At 42.4% G+C, this 19558-nt stretch overlaps 1 non-coding gene across 1 annotated transcript; it reads left to right on the top strand.

The window, feature by feature from the left end:
* The first annotated feature begins 19274 nt into the window (after positions 1 to 19274).
* On the top strand, positions 19275 to 19347 carry TRNAF-GAA (transfer RNA phenylalanine (anticodon GAA)). Its single transcript has one exon. It is a non-coding gene; the product is annotated as a tRNA-Phe (tRNA).
* The last annotated feature ends 211 nt before the right edge of the window (positions 19348 to 19558 follow it).

Genomic DNA, 19558 nt, shown 5'->3' on the forward strand with positions numbered 1-19558 from the left:
TTGGACAGTTCTTCTGTGTTACAGTCTTACAGCAGAATTCCTTCTTCTCCAGAAAACCTCAACGTTTGCTCTTCATGCCTTCACCTGATTTGAATGAGGCCCACTCATATTATAGCCATAATCTCTTTTACTTTAAGTTTGTTGTTGTTCAGTTATTAAGTCATGCCTGACTCTTTGCAACCCCATGGACTGCAGCATGCCAGGCTTCCCTGTCCTTTACTGTCTCCCAGAGTTTGCATAAATTAATTCGGTTCAGTCAGTTCAGTTCAGTCGCTCAGTCGTGTCTGACTCTTTGCGACCCCAGAACCTCAATACACCAGGCCTCCCTGTCCACCAACAGCTCCAGGAGTTTACTCAAACTCATGTCCATCGAGTCGGTGATGCTATCCAGCCATCTCATCCTCTGTCATCCCCTTCTCCTCCTGCCCCCAATCCCTCCCAGCATCAGTCTTTTCCAATGAGTCAACTCTTCGCATGAAGTGGCCAAAGTATTGGAGTTTCAGCTTCAACATCAGTCTTTCCAATGAACACCCAGGACTGATCTCCTTTAGGATGGACTGGTTGGATCTCCTTGCAGTCCAAGGGACTCTCAAGAGTCTTCTCCAAAACCACACTTCAAAAGCATCAATTCTTTGGCGCTCAGCTTTCTTCACAGTCCAACTCTCACACCCTTACATGTCCACTGGAAAAACCATAGCCTTGACTAGACGGACCTTTGTTGGCAAAGTAATGTCTCTGCTTTTGAATATGCTGTCTAGGTTTCCTTCCAAGGAGTAAGCATCTTTTAATTTCATGGCTGCAATCACCATCTGCAGCGATTTTGGAGCCCCCAAAAATAAAGTCTGACACTGTTTCCACTGTATCCCCATCTATTTCCCAGGAAGTGATGGGAACAGATGCCATGACCTTAGTTTTCTGAATGTTGAGCTTTAGGCCAACTTTTTCACTCTCCACTTTCACTTTCATCAAGAGGCTTTTTAGTTCCTCTCCACTTTCTGCCATAAGGATGGTGTCATCTGCATATCTGAGGTTATTGATACTTCTCCTGGCAATCTTGATTCCAGCTTGTGCTTCTTCCAGCCCAGCGTTTCTCATGATGTACTCTGCATAGAAGTTAAATAGGCAGGGTGACAATATACAGCCTTGACGTACTCCTTTTCCTATTTGGAACCAGTCTGTTGTTCCATGTCCAGTTCTAACTGTTGCTTCCTGAGCTGCATACAGATTTCTCAAGAGGCAGGTCAGGTGCTCTGGTATTCCCATCTCTTTCAGAATTTTCCACAGTTTATTGTGATCCACACAGTCAAAGGCTTTGGCATAGTCAATAAAGCAGAAATAGATGTTTTTCTGGAACTCTCTTGCTTTTTCCATGATTCAGCGGATGTTGGCAATTTGATCTCTGGTTCCTCTGCCTTTTCTAAAACCAGCTTGAACATCTGGAAGTTCACGGTTCATGTATTGCTGAAGCCTGGCTTGGAGAATTTTGAGCATTACTTTACTAGCGTGTGAGATGAGTGCAATTGTGCGGTAGTTTGAGCATTCTTTGGCATTGTCTTTCTTTGGGATTGGAATGAAAATGGACCTTTTCCAGTCCTGTGGCCACTGCTGAGTTTTCCAAACTTGCTGGCATATTGAGTGCAGCACTTTCACAGCATCAGCTTTCAGGATTTGAAAAGCAGGAAGTCAAGAAACACCTGGGATAACAGGCAAATTTGGCCTTGGAACACAGAATGAAGCAGGGCAGAGGCTAATTGAGTTTTGCCAAGAGAACGCACTGGTCATAGCAAACACTTTCTTCCAACAACACGAGAGAAGACTCTACACATGGACATCACCAGATAGTCAACACCTAAATCAGATTGATTATATTCTTTGCAGCCAAAGCTGGAGAAGCTCTATACAGTCAGCAAAAACAAGACCGGGAGCTGACTGTGGCTCAGATCATGAACTCCTTATTGCCAAATTCAGACTTAAATTGAAGAAAGTAGGGAAAACCACTAGACCATTCATTAAATTAATTAATGAAGCAGAAAGCTGGGAGGAACCTCTGTTCTGAGCCTGGTTTTTCCTAGCCTCCAGGCCTGAGTTGCCTACTTACAGGCTTCTTTTGAGGGAGAGGAAAAAGCTTCTATGATATTTAAGTCACTGGGTTTGGGGGATTTTCTGTTACATGAAGCTGTTATACGAGCCTAATTCTACGCAATACAAAAACCAAAGAACATGCAACTCACTTAGGATGATAAACAAACTACTAAACAAGGAACCATCTTTTTCAAAATAAAGCATAATTCAAGATGACAGAAATAAGGGAGTATCCTGGTGGCCAAGTGCTTAGGATTCTGGGCTTTCACTGCCATGGTCCAGGTTCAATCCCTGGCTGGGGAACTGAGATCTTACAAGCTGTGCAGCACTCCATCCCTCCACCAAAAAAAGATGGAAATAAGACTAGAGAAAATTTTTAGCCATAAATATAAATTCATTTCTTAAATCCTTCTAACTTAGATTGGGTCAAAAACAATTTGGTCTTTTTTTTTCCAGGAAAAGCACATCAGCAATAGTTTTCAAAACAGTTAGGGTGTTAACAAAGTAAAATTCAAGCCAGAAGATAGTAGACATTTAAAGAGTGTTGTCTAATATTGCCACTGTCTTAAAAGCCTTAGCAAACTTTTATGCACTGAATAATATCACACACACACACACACACACACACACACACACACACACTGTTACCACTTAGAAGAGTGCCAGGTCCAGATGGTTTCACAGATGACTTCTTTCAAAGCTGCAAGAAAGCAGTAACTTCAATACCTCAAAATGTGTTTCAGTAGCTAGAAGAAAAACATATGTCTACCCAAACATTTTACACAGCCAAGATGATCCTATAAACAAAGGCTACTATGAATATCATTGAAAAATTCTAAATAAAAATACTAGCAAAATTAATCAGGAAATGCATCAAAATAATACTACAACAATGTTGCTAATTAAAGTTTACTACAGGAATGCAAGGATATTTCAATATCAGGAAGTCTATTGTCATCATTCAGCACATTCATTGGTAAAGGAAAAAATATGTTTACCTTGATATGAGCCTCAAAGTTTGTTGTTTTTAATTTCAAGAGCCATATCTGATTTTTTTTAAGTTCTTGGTAAACTAATAATAGATGAGTTCTTTCTTAAAAGGACTGAAAATATCTGGCTCATATTAACAGCCAACACCTTATCTAATGGTGAAACATCAGAATGGTTCCCTTTAAAATCAGGAAAGAGATAAGGTTGTGAATTAGCCCCACTGTGTTTTAACATCATTCTGGAGGTCTTAACTATCACTTTAAGTTAATAAAAAGAAATAAGAGGAATTTATTATGAAAAATAAAAAAGAAATGTCATAACTGCAAATAATATATTTATCCAAAGTAAGATTTGGTAAATAAATGTTAGAATTATTCAGAGAATCTGGTGAGGTTATTTAGATCACAAAGTGAACATCAATCAAGTTAGAATATATACAGACAAAAGCCATTCATAAAGTAAAAAGAAAACCTAGCAGACTATATTTTCAATAAACGCTGGTAGACTGTATTTTTTAAATTCTCAGCAACAGTAAATCCCATTCCACATGCTCTTCCTCAGGGTGTCCTGGCCACTCCCTCATAAGAGATAGAGTTCAGTTCCCTAGCCCTTAAACCCAGTCTGGCCTTGTGACTTGCTGGGAATCAATAGAATTCAGCTGACTTCTAAAGCTAAGCCAGAAAAGGGCACACCTAGTTCCCCTGGGATGCCTGTTCCCATCCATATGCCAGGTAAGAAGTCTTATCCTCTGCGGCCACCAGGTTGGAGGGGCCACTCTCAGCACTCCAGTTCCCAGCCCCCTACAGTCCCAGTTGAGCCTAGCCTTCCCACAATACCATCAAGGGAGCAGATGTGTGATGATACCACCTTGGAACTTCTAGACCACCCCATTTGCTACCTGAGTACTAAGAAGTGGCCTCAACTGATGTGACAAGGAGCAGTGTTGCCCAGTTGAACCGGCTCAAACTCTTGGCCCTCAGAATGCAAAATGGTGCAGCCACCAAGGAAAACAGCTTGGGGATTTCTCCAAAAGTTAAACATAGAACAATCATAAGACTCAGCAATTCCACTCTTCTCCTGGAGAAGGAATGGTAACCCACTCCAGGAGGTGGAAATGGCAACCCACTCCAGTATTTTTGCATGGAGAATTCCATGGACAGAGGACCCTGGTGGGCTATAGTCCATGGGGTCACAAAAGAGTCAGACACAACTGAATAAACAACAACGATTCCACTCTTACCTACATGTCCCAAAGAACTGAAGGCAGAGTCTGATGTTTGCACACTCATGATCATGGGAGCATTAATCACAATGGCCAAAAGGGGAAAACAACCCTAAACTCCAACAACAGATGAATGGATAAATAAAATATGATATATACAAATATTAGGATATTTATTCAGCCATGAAAGGGAATGAAATTTTGATACCTACTTCAGCATGGATGAATCTTGAAAACATTATGCTTAGTGAAATAAGCCAGATACAGAAGGACAAACATTGTATGGTTCCACTTGTATGAGGGACCCAGAATAGGCAAATTCATAGAGAAAACAGGAAATAGAACAGCGGTTACCAGGGGCTGGGGGAAGTGAGGTAACTAATAGTGCATGCTTAGTCACTCAATTGTGTCTGACTCTTTTGCAACCCCGTGGACTATAGCCCTTCAGGCTCCTCTGTCCATGGGATTTTTCAGGCAAGAATACTGGAGTGGGTCACCATTTCCTACTCCAGGGGATCTTGCGGATCCAAGGATGGAAGCTATGTCTCCTGTGTCTCCTGCACGGCAGGTGGATTTTTTACCCGCTGAACCATCAAGGGAAGGGAGGAGTGCGGAGTTATTGTTGATGGGTACAGAGTTTTTGTTGGGGATGATGAAAAAGTTTAGGGTATAGATAGTGGTGATTGTTACAAAATACTTTGAAAGCAGTTAATACCACTCAATTTTACACTTGAAAACGGTTAAAATGGGAAATTTTATATCATGTACACTTTACCACAATAAAAAAATTTCCCTGATCCACAGAATACATCAGATAGCAAAATAGGCAGAGCCACTTAATACGAGTTTTTTGTTCAGCAGCAAAGCAGAACAAAACTCGCTTAGGAAAAAAGTCAACCAAGAAATGTACAGAACGCGCCAAAACTCTACTGGTGGAAACTGAGTAAGATTTGAATAAGATGGGAGAGAAATTAGTCAGAGTTCTCTAGTCAGGGTTTTTAGAGAAACGGAAGGTCCTGCCACTTCCTGCCTGCGTGTGTGTGCATGCTCAGTCGTGTCCGACTCTTTGCAACTCGGTGGACTGTAGCTCACCAAACTTCTCTGTCCATGGGATTTCCCAGGCAAGAATACTGGAGTGGGTTGCCATTTCCTTCTCCAATGTATGCAGTGAAAAGTGAAAGTGAAGTCACTCAGTCGTGTCTGACTCTTAGCAACCCATGGACGGCAGTCTACCAGGCTCCTCCATCCGTGGGGTTTTCCAGGCAAGAGTATTGGAGTAGGTTGCCATTGATGGATGCTAAATCCATCACAGTTTGCTTCTCATCAGCGTTGCTTACCAATACATCTGTCACCCAGAACATGATTGGTACCAAGGGACGTTTGTCCCACTATAATCTTTATGTGTGTGTTAGTCGCTGGCTGCACTGGATCTCCTTGTTGCAGCACATGGGATCTTCAGTTGTGGCGTGTGGGATCTAGTCCCCTGATCAGGGATCCATCCCTGGCTCCCTGCATTGGGAGCACAGAGTCTTAGCCACTAGACCACTAGGGAAGTCCCAACCCCACTATAATCTTTATCAAAGAAAGAAGTGAAGTTGCTCAGTCATATCCGATTCTTTGCGACCCCATGGACTGTAGCCCACCAGACTCCTCCATCCATGGAATTTTCCAGGCAAGAGTACTAGAATGGGTTGCCATTTCCTTTTCCAAGGAATCTTCCCAACCCAGGGATTGAACCTGGGTCTCCTGCATTGCAGGCAGACATTTTACCACTTGAGTCACCAGGGAAGACCAATCTTTATCAATCTTTATTTATGGGGTTGCACAGAGTTGGACACGACTGAAGTGACTTAGCAGTAGCAGTATACAAACACAAATAAGAATATCCTTGGGGCTTCCCAGATGGCATTAGTGGTAAGGAATCCATCTGCCAGTGCAAGAGACATGAGTTCCATCCCTGGATCAGGAAGATCCCCTGGAGAAGGAAGTGGCAACCCTCTCCAGTATTCTTGCCTGGTGAATCCTATGGACAGAGGAGCTTGGTGGGCCATAGTCCATGAAGTTGCAAAGAGTTGGACACGACTGAGCATCTGAACAAGAATACCCTTATGTACATGTAATAAAAACAATGCTGCTGCTGCTGCTGCTGCCAAGTCGCTTCAGTCGTGTCTGACTGTGTGACTGCATAGACCACAGCCCATGAGGCTCCCCCGTCCCTGGGATTCTCCAGGCAAGAAACACTGGAGTGGGTTGCCATTTCCTTCTCCAATGCATGAAAGTGAAAAGTGAAAAGTGAAAGTGAAGTCACTCAGTCGTGTCCGACTCTTAGCCACCCCATGGACTGCGGTCTACCAGGCTCCTCCGTCCATGGGATTTTCCAGGCAAGAGTGCTGGAGTGGGGTGCCATTGCCTTCTCCAAAAACAATGCTAGAAAATCTTATTCTTTTTATTAAGCTGCAAAAGGGGATCCTTGCAAAGCAAGTCTGTAGGTGCCTCCCTCATTCCCATGCCATAGGCCACCCTCTTCCAAACAGATCGCTGCCTAGCCCCTTCTTTTTAGAAATTCTAGAGGTCTTAAAGGCCATAGAAAGGCTTCCCTGGTGACTCAGATGGTAAAGAATCCTCCTGCAGGATGAGGAGGGTTTGATCCCTGGGTGGAGAAGATCCCCTGGATAAGGTAATGGTCACCCACTCCAGTTCTCTCCCCTGGAGAATTCCGTGGACAGAGACTCCTGGCAGGCTACAGTCCATGGGGTCCCAAAGAGTCAGAGAGGACGGAGCAACTAACACTTTCACTTCACAGAACATAGACACAAGGCAGATGAATGGCCCGTTAGACAAGGCTGTCCCATTGCTTATGCTCAGCTCGCCTGGAGGTTCCCGGCTGTTGGAAGCCCCCCCCATGGCTGCGTCTCCCCCTTCTGCCGGCCTGCTCAGAGTGCTAACAGGGTCTTTCCAGAACCCCTCGGTCACACTCTGGGGGTGGGGAGTTGGGGTGTCTGCCTGGCCTATCTAGGTGCCAGTCCACTTAGTCCACTTCCTCAAGCCTGGCCACCCCCGGGGGATACAGGGCTGGTGTAGGCAAGTGGAACGTGCAGGGCTGGCACTGTCAATTCGAGCATCATGAGAGGGTCTGATGACTCCAATAACAAGTTCTTGAGTCAGCACCAGCGTCCACATGGAAACGAATTGAGCCTGGGGGTGTTTAGAACCAACCACGGGGCAGAAGGGAGGGGAATGTACCCTAAGTCCGGTCTCTGGTGGGCTCAGGGCTCTAGGGCCATGAAGGGCAAAGGGCGGCTTGAGATTCAAAAGCGCCACAGACCTGCCTCCGTGGTCTTCGGCCGCCGCAGAGCCCCCGAGGGGAGGATGAGCGCCGACTGGCGGCGGGCCGTGGAGGCGGCCACAGACTGAGCGAGCCCGGTAACGTGTCACGCCGAGAGCCGGCTCCGTGCCGGCGGCGACGTTGCACAACTTGCCCCGGGGGACACCGTTCTGACAGAGTCCAGTGGAAAGTTGCCCCTTGGAGTGAAGCTAGGCAGCGGTCCTGTCTCGGCCTGTGAGGACCCCACAAGCCAGCGGAGGAGCGGGAACGCTGGAGCAGGGGCTTTCTGGACAACGGATTTGCGTCCAGGGCGAAGGCTGTGGAGGGCGTGTTGGGTCTGCCTAGAGCCTAAGTGCTTGAGATGGGGATGGAAAAGGAGGGCGGGGATAGCTGTGAAGGGTCCCCAGGGCCATACTGGGGAATTCAGGTTTTATCCTGGGCCAGACATTTTAAATATAAGTGGCTTGGAGACAAGCAGTTTTAGGCCAGCACAATGTTTAAAAAAGTTCTGAAGGGCTTCCCTGGCGGTCCAGTGGTTAAGACTCCGGGCTCCCAGTGCAGGAGAGCAGACTTCTTTCATGCAAGATTGGAGGGACACGAAAGAACTCAAACCACCAGCCTGCAGGCAGCCACAAGCAGGTTCCGGGTACAACAGGGCGCAAGTGGTGGCTACTGGGCGGATGGAACACTGAAGACCCCTAAAGAGGGAACGAGCGCCATCTTGTGGCCATTTCTGGAGTAGCCGTAGAGAAGTGGGACACGTTTCTGAATTTTGTTCCAATTCTGTTTCAGGTCTCCAGCAAAGCAGAAAAAAAAAAAAATCCAGAAAGTAGTGTAGTATCTGCGGGCTTCCCCAGGTGGCTCAGTGGTAAAGAATCAGCCTATAATGCAGAAGATGTGAATTCGATCCCTGGATCAGGAACCCTGGAGAAGGAAATGGCAACCCGCTCCAGTATCCTTGCCTGGGAAATCCTATGGACAGAGGAGCCTGGCAGGCTACAGTCCCCAGTCACAAAGAGTTGGACACAACTGAGCAACTAAACAGCCTAAAGGCCAGAAACAACAAATTTAACACATTCCCTCTTCTCTGATCACAACGGACCTCCTTCATATTCCCCAAACAGTTCACACTGGTGCGAGGGTTGAGGGTGGAGGATCCTTTATGAGCGCTTGACCTCCTGCTTTGACTCAACTTTGGAGTTAAGTTTGGGTTCTCAGGAGGTCTCCTATTTTCCAGCGAGCTTCCCTATAAGATCTCTGCTCTCTACACATTCTTATTCAACACTGCATAGCTTGTTTACCTTTAAGCTTGAGAGGCATTTAGAAGTAGATGGAGCTGCAACTTCCCTAGAGGTGGTTTTCAAAGGACCCTGACAAGCGAGTGTTGGTACAGTCACAGGGCCTTGGCACGGTCTACTGTGGGGCTTCTCTTCCTTTCCAAAGCTGCTTTTCCACCCACACTCACACGTGTGAATTGGGCCTCTCTCAACACAAGCCTGATCTAAATGGGTAGAGTCCCAAACCCAGACACATGGGTCCTTTTTATCACCCGTAAGGTCAGCAATGCTGACCACCCCTAGGAGACAGATGAGAAGGCAGGTCTGAAGGCGTTTTAAGAAAAGCAGATCTTAAAAGCAGATCACCTTAAATCTTTTAATTTAATTACAATTTAAGGTTTAATCACTTTTAATCACCTTAAATCTATGGTGGCATAAGTTGTGGTGTACATGTTTATGAATTTGTCTTATTTCAGTCATGTCCTACTCTGTGTGACTCTATGGACTGTAGCCTGCCAGGCTCCTCTGTCCATGGGATTCTCCAGGCAAAAAATACGTTAGTTGCTTGCCATTCCCTCCTCCAAGGGATTTTCTCCAAGCAGGGATCAAACCTGTGTCTCATGTCTACCTGCATTGGCGGGAGGGTTCTTTATTGCTAGCGCCACCTGGGAAGTCCATAGATATGTATACTGGCAAATGAGTCTTGAATCCATGAATGAGTGATTAGTGAGGGAAGGAAATACCCAGGTTGGAAAAGGAGTGGGTGGAAGTGAGTATGAGAGTTGTGTTCAGGTCATGTGTGTGTGTGCTAAGTCGCTTCACTCATATCTGACTGTGCAACCCTATGGACTGTGGTCTGACGAGCTCCTCTCTCCATGGGATTCTCCAGGCAAGAATGCTGGATTGCCATGCCCTCCTCCAGGGGATCTTCCCAACCCAGGGGTCAAACCCGCATCTCTTATGTCTCCTGCGTTGGCAGGTGGGTTCTTTACTACTAGCTCCACCTGGGAAGTCCCTCAGGTCATAGAAGGGGACCAGCAGACAGAAAATAAGGCAGGTGTTGGTGTCGAAATGTTGCTTCAGCCAGGAGCCAGTGGCAAAATGGACCTAAACTCACAAGCAGTTGCCAGGTACAGTAATAGTGTTTTCTGAGTAAACATTTTCAGAAATATTTTTTGTGTGTAGAAAACTTGGTTTAGGAACATTTCAATATTTAATATTAAAAATCACATCTTAATTTTTAAAAGAAAATGCTTCAGCCATCAAATTTGTCTGCAAAATGAAACAAGAAAACTACGTGCTAAAATACCAAAGTTACGTGAGCAAAATCACCAACAACCCGAAAAACCTGTTTTTGTTTTTTTTTTTAGAGCTTCAAACTGATTGCATACTGATTGATGTCTGGGATTTGCTGTAAACTATTTCCATAGAGACTAAAAGAAGCAAACTGCAAAGGAATAGATGGAAAGACAAAATAAATATGAGGAAATGTTCGTATGTTTTGAATCTGAACAATGGGTTTATGGGGATTCCTTTTCTATTCTCTGTACTTTTGAATATGTTTGTTTTCATTTAAAAAAATATGAAGACTTTCAGTTTCAGCTAGAACACAAACATCTGGGAAATTGTCACTCTATCCTCAAAACAAGAAATAAATAAACTGAAAATTAGCAACTTTTCTTAGATACATCAAAATACTGAGGTGGTAGAGCAAATCTGCATGATGAAAAATGAAGAGAGGGACTTCTCTAGTGGTCCAGAGGTTAAGAACTCACCTTGCAATGCAAGGGACATGGATTCAATCTCTGGTCCATCAGCAGATGAATGGATAAAGAAAATATGGTGTATACATACAGTGGAACATAACTATCCATTCTTTAAAAACAAGGAATTCCTGTCATATGCTATTAATACAATATGGACAAACCTTGATGGCATTATGCTAAGCGAAATAAGCTCATCGCAGAAAGACAAGTACTGTGTTGATTGAACTCATATGAGGTCTCTGAAGTAGTTAGACTTACAGAAATAGAAAGAAAATGGTGGTTTCCAGTGGCTGAGGGGAATAGGAGGTAGGGAGTTGGTGTTCATTGATGTAGAGGTGTTTTTTAGAATAGAGAAGTTCTAGGAATCAGTTGCATGGCAGTTGACAGTATTATAGTATACTCTTGAAAAATGTTGAGGGGGTGAATTTTACGTTTTTCGGGGTTGTGGGGGGAGGGGGTATTGCCACAGTTTTTTACAAGGAATTCTCAGATGGGACTTTCTTGATGGTCCAGCGGTTAAGACCCCACCCTTCCAATGCAGGGGGCACAGGTTCAATCCTTGGTCAGGGAACTAAGATCCCACATGCTGCACAGCAGGGCCAAAAAAATAAATAACCATCTCAAGAAAAAGGAGTTATCAGAGAAGACGAAAGACAACAATGAAAGGGGAAAAATTAAGGATATTAGAGTAAACTGTTGCCTCTGGCACCTACAGCTTTAGTATACATTAAACAAAGCCCAGCTTCACCTAGCCAGATTGATATAAACATTTCACATAAAAGCTTCTTTGTTTCTATCACCTCACTGATACATCATGTCTAGCTTTCAACAAAAACTATGTCATCCTAAAAAAAAAATTTTAATACAGTTAAAGAAACAAAGAAAAGAGATTCAGATATGACACAGATCTTGAAATTAACAGGGAATTTTAAATAGCTATGAATAATATGTTAAGGGTTCTGATGGAAAAGGTAGACAACAGACAAGAACGGGTGGATAATGAAGCAGAGAGATAGAAACTCTAAAAAAGAATCTAAAGGAAATGCTAGAAATAAAAATAACAGAAATGAAGACTGCCTTTAAATAGCCATATGGATAGAAGTGTGTGTGCTCAGCCGTGTCTGACTGTTTGCAACCCTTTGGACCATAGCCCACCAGACTCCTCTGTCCATGGGATTTTTCAGGCAAGAATACTGGAATGGGTTACCATTTCTGACCTATCTGGCCCAGAAATCAAATCCATGTCCCCTGCATCTCCTGCTTGGTGGGTGGATTCTTTACCACCGAGCCATCAGGGAAGCCAAATCAATGGGCTTAAAGATATGTCAATAGATACTTCATAATGTGAAACAAAGAAATAAAGAAAAACAAAAACAGAAGATCCAAGTACTGTGGGATAATGTCAAAAGATGTAACGTACAGGTGATGAGAACACAAGAAGAAGAGAGAGCAGAAGAGAGAAACAGCTAAAGTAGTAATAGTTGAGAATTTTTCAAAATTGATCCAAGAAGCTTAGCAAATACCAGTCATAATTAATACCAAAATGTCTACACCTAGTCATATATTCAAGTCGTGGAAAATCAAAAATAGATCTAATTGATAACTGTTCAAGGATATAATAATAGCAACAATGTATTTGGCAATTATAGCATCTGGGCAAATAAAATGAATGACAGCAATTTATAAGGGACAAGCAGGAGGAATTGAGAGCACTCTGTTTTAAGGTACCTGCACTATTCATGATACTCGTGAAGCAGTATAATCTTATTTTAAAATAGACTTAGATTAATTGTAAATGCATAGAGTTTACTCTAGTAAACTCTAGAGTAATCAGTAAAAAAAAAAAAAGTAAAGAAATATACTTGATATGCTGTGAGAAGTAAAATTTAGCAAATACTCATCTAAAAGTAGTTGCAGTGTTCAGGCTTCTCTAGTTGAAGTGTTTGAGCTTAGTTGCCCCAAGGCATGTGGGCTCTTAGTCCCTGATCAGGAATCAGGAGTCAGACCTGCATCTCCTGCATTGGAAGGCAGATTCTTAACTACTGCACCATCAGGGAAGTCCCAGAGTGGATTTTAAAAGAGACCCAAATATATGTTTTATAGAAGAAATCCATTTTAAGTATGATGATGCAGACAGATTAAAAGTAAAAGGACAGAGAAAAACATACCATGCTAAGCCTAATCAAAAGAAAGCTAGAATAGTTATGTCAATTTTAGACCAAGCAGACTTCAGAACAAGGAAAATTATCAGAGATAAAGAAGGTATTATGTAATGATCAAGAGGTCAATTTTCCAAGAGGATGTAACAATTCTGATCTGTACACTTAAACAGCAGAGTGTTAAAATTCATGAGACAAAAACTGATGGAAATGCAATGAGAAAAAGACAAAAATCACTCTTTTAGTTAGAGACTTCAGCATCTGTCAGTAGTTGACAGATCTATCAGGCAGAAAATTATAAGGATATATTTGACCTGAACAGCACCATCAATCAACTGGATCTAATTGACATTTGTAGAATAGTTCAGCCAACGACAGCAGAATACATATTCTTTTCAAACTCACGTGTAGCACTCACCAAGATCGACCACACTGGGGCCGTAAAGCACTCCTCAGTGGGTTCAAAAGAATGCAAACTGTGCAAAGTATGCTTTCAAACCCCAGTGGAATCAAACTGGAAATCAGTAAGAGTAAAAATAGCTGGAAAATCCCCAAATGTTTGGCATTTTAATAGCACATTTCAAAATAATGAGCCAAAGAAGTCACAAGAGAAATTTATAAATATTTTAAACAAAAGTGAAAATATAACTTATCAAAATTTGTGGGATGCAAAAAGTGGTCCTTAAAGCAGTGAATGCATATAATAGAAAAGAAGAAATATCTAAAAATTTAAAAATCAAAGGTTCATATTATAAGTTTAGAGAAAGAAGAACAATATAAGCCTAAAGGAAAGAGAAGAAAAGAAATAATAAAAACTAGAGCAAAAATCCATGAAATTGAAAACAGGAAATCAATAAAGAAAACCAATGAAGCCAAAAGCTGGTTCTTTGAAAATACCCAATAAACAGATAAACCTCTAGCCAGACTAAGCAAGGAAAAAAAAAAAAGGAGAAACAAAGAAAAGACACAAACCACTAATAACAGAAATGAACGAGGGGTCATCACTATTGATCCCGTCACTGCCGATTATTGTAACGATAATAAAGGAATATAATGAACAACTTCACCCACAAGTTTAGTAACTTAGATGAAAACAGACCAGTTCCTTGAAAGACATAAGCTACCAAAAGCCCCACAAGGAGAAATAGATAATCCTAATAGGTTTGTAGCTATTAAAGAAATTGAATCAATAATTAATAACTTCCCAAAAAAGAAAGTACCAAATTGAGATAGTTTCATTGGTGAAGTCTACCCCAATATTTTTTTCAGTTCAGTTCAGTTCAGTCGCTCAGTCGTGTCTGACTCTTTGCCACCCCATGAATCGCAGCATGCCAGGCCTCCCTGTCCATCACCAACTCCCGGAGTTCACCCAGACTCACGCCCATCAAGTCAGTGTTGCCATCCAGCCATCTCATCCTCTGTCATCCCCTTCTCCTCCTGCCCCCAATCCCTCCCAGCATCAGAGTCTTTTCCAATGAGTCAACTCTTCACATGAGGTGGCCAAAGTACTGGAGTTTCAGCTTTAGCATCATTCCTTCCAAAGAAATCCCAGGGCTCATCTTCAGAATGGACTGGTTGGATCTCCTTGCAGTCCAAGGGACTCTCAAGAGTCTTCTCCAACACCACACTTCAAAAGCATCAGTTTTTTTATGTTATTTTTTTAATTACATCAATTCTCGACAATCTCTTCCAGAAAATGGAAGCAGAGAGGACACTTCTGATCTATGTTTTCTTAGATTTTTATTTATATGTCATACATTAGTCATAGGGACAAACTAATGACCAGGGTTACTTACATCTCCCCTTCAATCCAGAGCCTCTACCCTTTACCTAGTTCTCACAAATTAAGACAATATTTCTCCTTCCCTAAGTCAATCCAGGGCCAAAAACTGGACAACTAGAAACAGCCCTGATGTCCAAAGCCCATCAGAATTATTCAAACTGGCCAATCCTGAACTGTTTCCTTTACTTGGCCTTGCTTTTTCCATGGAAAACACAATAAAAGCTCTGCCCCAGGCTTTCTCACTCCCTCTGCCTTCTGACCAACTTTGGTACTTCCTCATGTGGCCCTGCCTGAGGCCACTTCAACAACCATTCATGATAAATAAACAATCAGCAAACTAGAAGCACAAGAGAACTTCCTCAAGTTGATAAAGAATATCTACAAAACACCTACAGCTAACATCATACATAACGGTGAAAGATTAGATGCTTTCCCCCTAAAATCAAACACAAGGAAAAGATAATCCGTTCTCATCACTCTTATTGAGCATTATACTAGAAGTCCTAGTTTGTGCAATAAAATAAAGAAAAGAGGGAGAAGGGTATATGAATTGCTAAGGAAAAGATAAAACTATCTTTGCTTACAGATGACATGAGGGTCTATGTGCCCAAAGAATCAACAACAACAAAAAGTTCCTGAAACTAATAAGGCTGAAAGACAGAAGGTTAGTATACAAGTTGATTACTTTCCTATATGGTATCATGAAATGATTCAAATTTAAAATTAAAAATGCAATACCATTTACATTAGCATCTCCAAAAGATAAATACTTAGGAATAAATGTAACAGAATATGTACAGGATCTATTTGAGGAAAACTGCAAAACTTTAGGGCTTCCCAGGTGGTGCTAGTGGTAAAGAAAGCTCTTGACAATGCAGGTTAGATGTAAGAGACACAGGTTCAATCCCTGGGTCACAGGTTTGATTCCTGGGTTGGGAAGATCCCCTGGAGGAGGGCATGGCAACCCACCCTAGTATTCTTGCCTGGAGAATCCCATGAACAGAAGAGGCTGGCAGACGGCTGTCCATAGGGTCACACAGAGTCAGACATGACTAAGGCAACTTAGCACGCATGCACAAAATTCTAATGAAAGAAATCAAAGAAGATTTTAATAAATGGAGAGATATGTTCATGGATAACATTTAATATTGTTAAGATGTCAGTTTTTCCCAACTTATCTGTAGATTCAAGGCAATCGCAGTCAAAATCCTAGCAAGTTATTTTGTGGATATCTTCAAACTGATTCAAAAGTTTATATGGAAAGGCAAAAGACCCAGAACAGTCAACACAATACTAAGGAGGAAGAACAAAATCAGAGGATTGACGCTACTTAGCTTCACAATTTATTTTAAAGCTTCAATCATCAAGGCAATGTGTGGTATTGGCAAAAGAATAGACAAATAGACCAATGGAACAGGATTGAGAACCCAGAATAAACCCTCACAAATGTAGTCATCTGACAAAGGAACAAAGCAATTCAGTGGAGGAAAGACGGTCTTTTCAACAAACGGAACTAAAATGAATGGACATGAGTTAAGCAAAAAAAATCTAGACACAGACCTTACATATTTTACAAAAATTAACTCAAAATGTATAATAGATCTAAATGCAAAATAATAAATCTTCCAGAAGATAACATAAGAGAAAATCTAGATGATCTTGAAAATGGTGATGACTTTTCAGATACAATGTCAAAAGCACAATGCATGAAAGAAAGAAAACAATTAATTGGGCTTCATTAATGTTAGAAACTTCTGCCCTGTGAAAAGCACTAAGAGAATGAAAGACAAATCACAGATAAGAAGAATATATTTGTAAAGCACATATCTGATATAAGGATTTGTATTCAAATATACCAAAAATCCTTAAAAGTCAACAATAAGAAAACAAACAACCTATTAGAAATTGGGCAAAATATCTAAACATACCACATCAAAGAGGGTATACAGATGGCAAATAAACATAAAAAGATGTTCAACATCATATATCATTGCTACTGCTGCTGCTAAGTCGCTTCAGTAGTGTCCGACTCTATGCAACCCCATAGACGGCAGCCCACCAGGCCCCACAGTCTCTGAGATTCTCCAGGCAAGAATACTGGAGGGGGTTGCCATTTCCTTCTCCAATGCATGAAAGTGAAGTCACTCAGTCGTGTGCGACTCTTCAGGACCCCATGGACGGCAGCCTACCAGGCTCCTCTGTCCACGGGATTTTCCAGGCAAGAGTACTGGAGTGGGTTGTCATATATCATTCAGTTGAATTCAGTTCAGTCTCTCTGTCGTGTCCAACTCTTTGCGACCCCATGAATCGCAGCACGCCAGGCCTCCCTATCCATCACCAACTCCCGGAGTCCATCCAAACTCATGTGTGTCGAGTCGGTGATGCCATCCAGCCATCTCATCCTCGGTCATCCCCTTCTCCTCCTGCCCCCAATCCCTCCCAGCATCAGGGTCTTTTCCAATGAGTCAACTCTTCACATGAGGTGGCCAAAATACTGGAGTTTCAGCTTCAGCTTCAGCATCAGTCCTTCCAATGAACACTCAGGACTGGTCTCCTTTAGGATGGACTGGTTGGATCTCATTGGAGTCCAAGGGACTTTCAAGAGTCTTCTCCAATGTTGTGTTGATTTCTGCAAAGTCACTCAGTTACATATATATATATATATAAAATAGATGCACATTCTTATATTCTCTTCCATTATGGCTTATTCCAGGACACTGAATATAGTTTCTGTGCCATAAGATAGGACCATGTAATCCGTACGTGACAGTTTGCATCTACTAACCCCAATTTCAAGTCATGCTCAAAATTCTCTAAGCCAGGCTTCAGAAATATGTGAACCGTGAACTCCCTGATGTTTAAGCTGGTTTTAGAAAAGGCAGAGGAACCAGAGATCAAATTGCCAACATCCGCTGGATCATGGAAAAGGCAAGAGAGTTCCAGAAAAACATCTATTTCTGCTTTATTGACTCTGCCAAAGCCTTTGACTGTGTGGATCACAATAAACTGTGGAAAATTCTGAAAGAGATGGGAATACCAGACCACCTAACCTGCCTCTTGAGAAATCTGTATGCAGGTCAGGAAGCAACAGTTAGAACTGGACATGGAACAACAGACTGGTTCCAAATAGGAAAAGGAGTATGTCAAGGCTGTATATTGTCACCCTGATTATTTAACTTCTATGCAGAGTATATTATGAGAAACGCTGGACTGGAAGAAGCACAAGCTGGAATCAAGATTGCTGGGAGAAATATCAGTAACCTCAGATTGCAGATGACACCATCCTTATGGCAGAAAGTGAAGAGGAGCTAAAAACCTTCTTGATGAAAGTGAAAGAGGAGAGTGAAAAAGTTGGCTTAAAGCTCAACATTCAGAAAAAGAAGATCATGGCATCCGGTCCCATCACTTCATGGGAAAGAAATGCGGAAACAGTGGAAACAGTGTCAGACTTTATTTTGGGGGGCTCCAAAATCACTGCAGATGGTGACTGCAGCCATGAAATTAAAAGACGCTTGCTCCTTGGAAGAAAAGTTATGACCAACCTAGATAGTGTATTCAAAAGCAGAGACATTACTTTGCCAACTAAGGTCCGTCTAGTCAAGGCTATGGTTTTTCCAGTGGTCATGTATGGATGTGAGAGTTGGACTGTGAAGAAGGCTGAGTGCTGCAGAATTGATGCTTTTGAACTGCGGTGTTGGAGAAGACTCTTGAGAGTCCCTTGGACTGCAAGGAGATCCAACCAGTCCATTCTGAAGGAGATCAGTCCTGGGATTTCTTTGGAAGGAATGATGCTAAAGCTGAAACTCCAGTACTTTGGCCACCTCATGCGAAGAGTTGACTCATTGGAAAAGACTCTGATGCTGGGAGGGATTGGGGGCAGGAGGAGAAGGGGACCACAGAGGATGAGATGGCTGGATGGCATCACAGACTTGATGGACGTGAGTCTGAGTGAACTCCGGGAGTTGGTGATGGACAGGGAGGCCTGGCATGCTGTGATTCATGGGTTTGTAAAGAGTCGGACACAACTGAGCGACTGAACTGAACTGAACCCCAATTTCCAGTCTACCCCTCCCCTGCAACACCCCTATTGGCATCCACAAGTCTGTCTTCTATGCCTATGAGTCTGTTTCTGTATCACAGGTAGGTTCATTTGTTTCGTATTTTAGATTCCACATATAAGTGATGTCATATGCTATTCCTCTTTCAGACTTACTTCATTTAGTATGATAATCTCTAGATCCATCCACGTTGCTGCACATTGCATTATCTCATTCTTTTTCATGGCTGAGTAGTATTCCATTGCTTATATGAACCAAATTTTCCTTATCCAGTCTTCTGTCGATGGACATTTAGATTATTTCCATGTCTTGGTTATTGTGAATAGTGCTGCTATGAACATAGTGCTACAAGCATATTTTTTATTTATAGTTTTTTTTGGATATATGCCCAGAAGTGGAATTGTTGGGTCATATGGTAGCTCTTTTTAGTTTTATGAAAAGTTGCCATATTGTCTTCCATAGTGGCTACACCAACTTACATTCCCACCGACTGTGCAAAAGAGTTCTATTTTCTCCACACTCCAGCATTTGTTATTTGTATACATTTTAATGATCACCAAGTTGACTGGTATGAGGCAGCACCTAACTATAGTTTTGATTTGCATTGGTGCTTCCCTGGTGGCTCAGAGGTTAAAGCGTCTGCCTGAAATGCAGGAGACCTTGGTTCAATCCCCAGGTCAGGAAGATCCCCTGGAGAAGGAAATGGCAACCCACTCCAGTATTCTTGCCTGGAGAATCCCATGGACAGAAGAGCCTGGTGGGCTACAGTCCATAGGGTTGCAAAGAGTCGGACATGACTAAGCAATTTCACTTCACTTAATAATTAGCAATGTTGAGCATCTCTTCATGTGCCTGGTAGCCATCTGTATGTCTTCTTTGGAGAAATGTCTATTTAG

This window comes from Ovis canadensis, chromosome 3 (assembly GCF_042477335.2).
Source record: "Ovis canadensis isolate MfBH-ARS-UI-01 breed Bighorn chromosome 3, ARS-UI_OviCan_v2, whole genome shotgun sequence".
Taxonomy (NCBI): domain Eukaryota; kingdom Metazoa; phylum Chordata; class Mammalia; order Artiodactyla; family Bovidae; genus Ovis; species Ovis canadensis.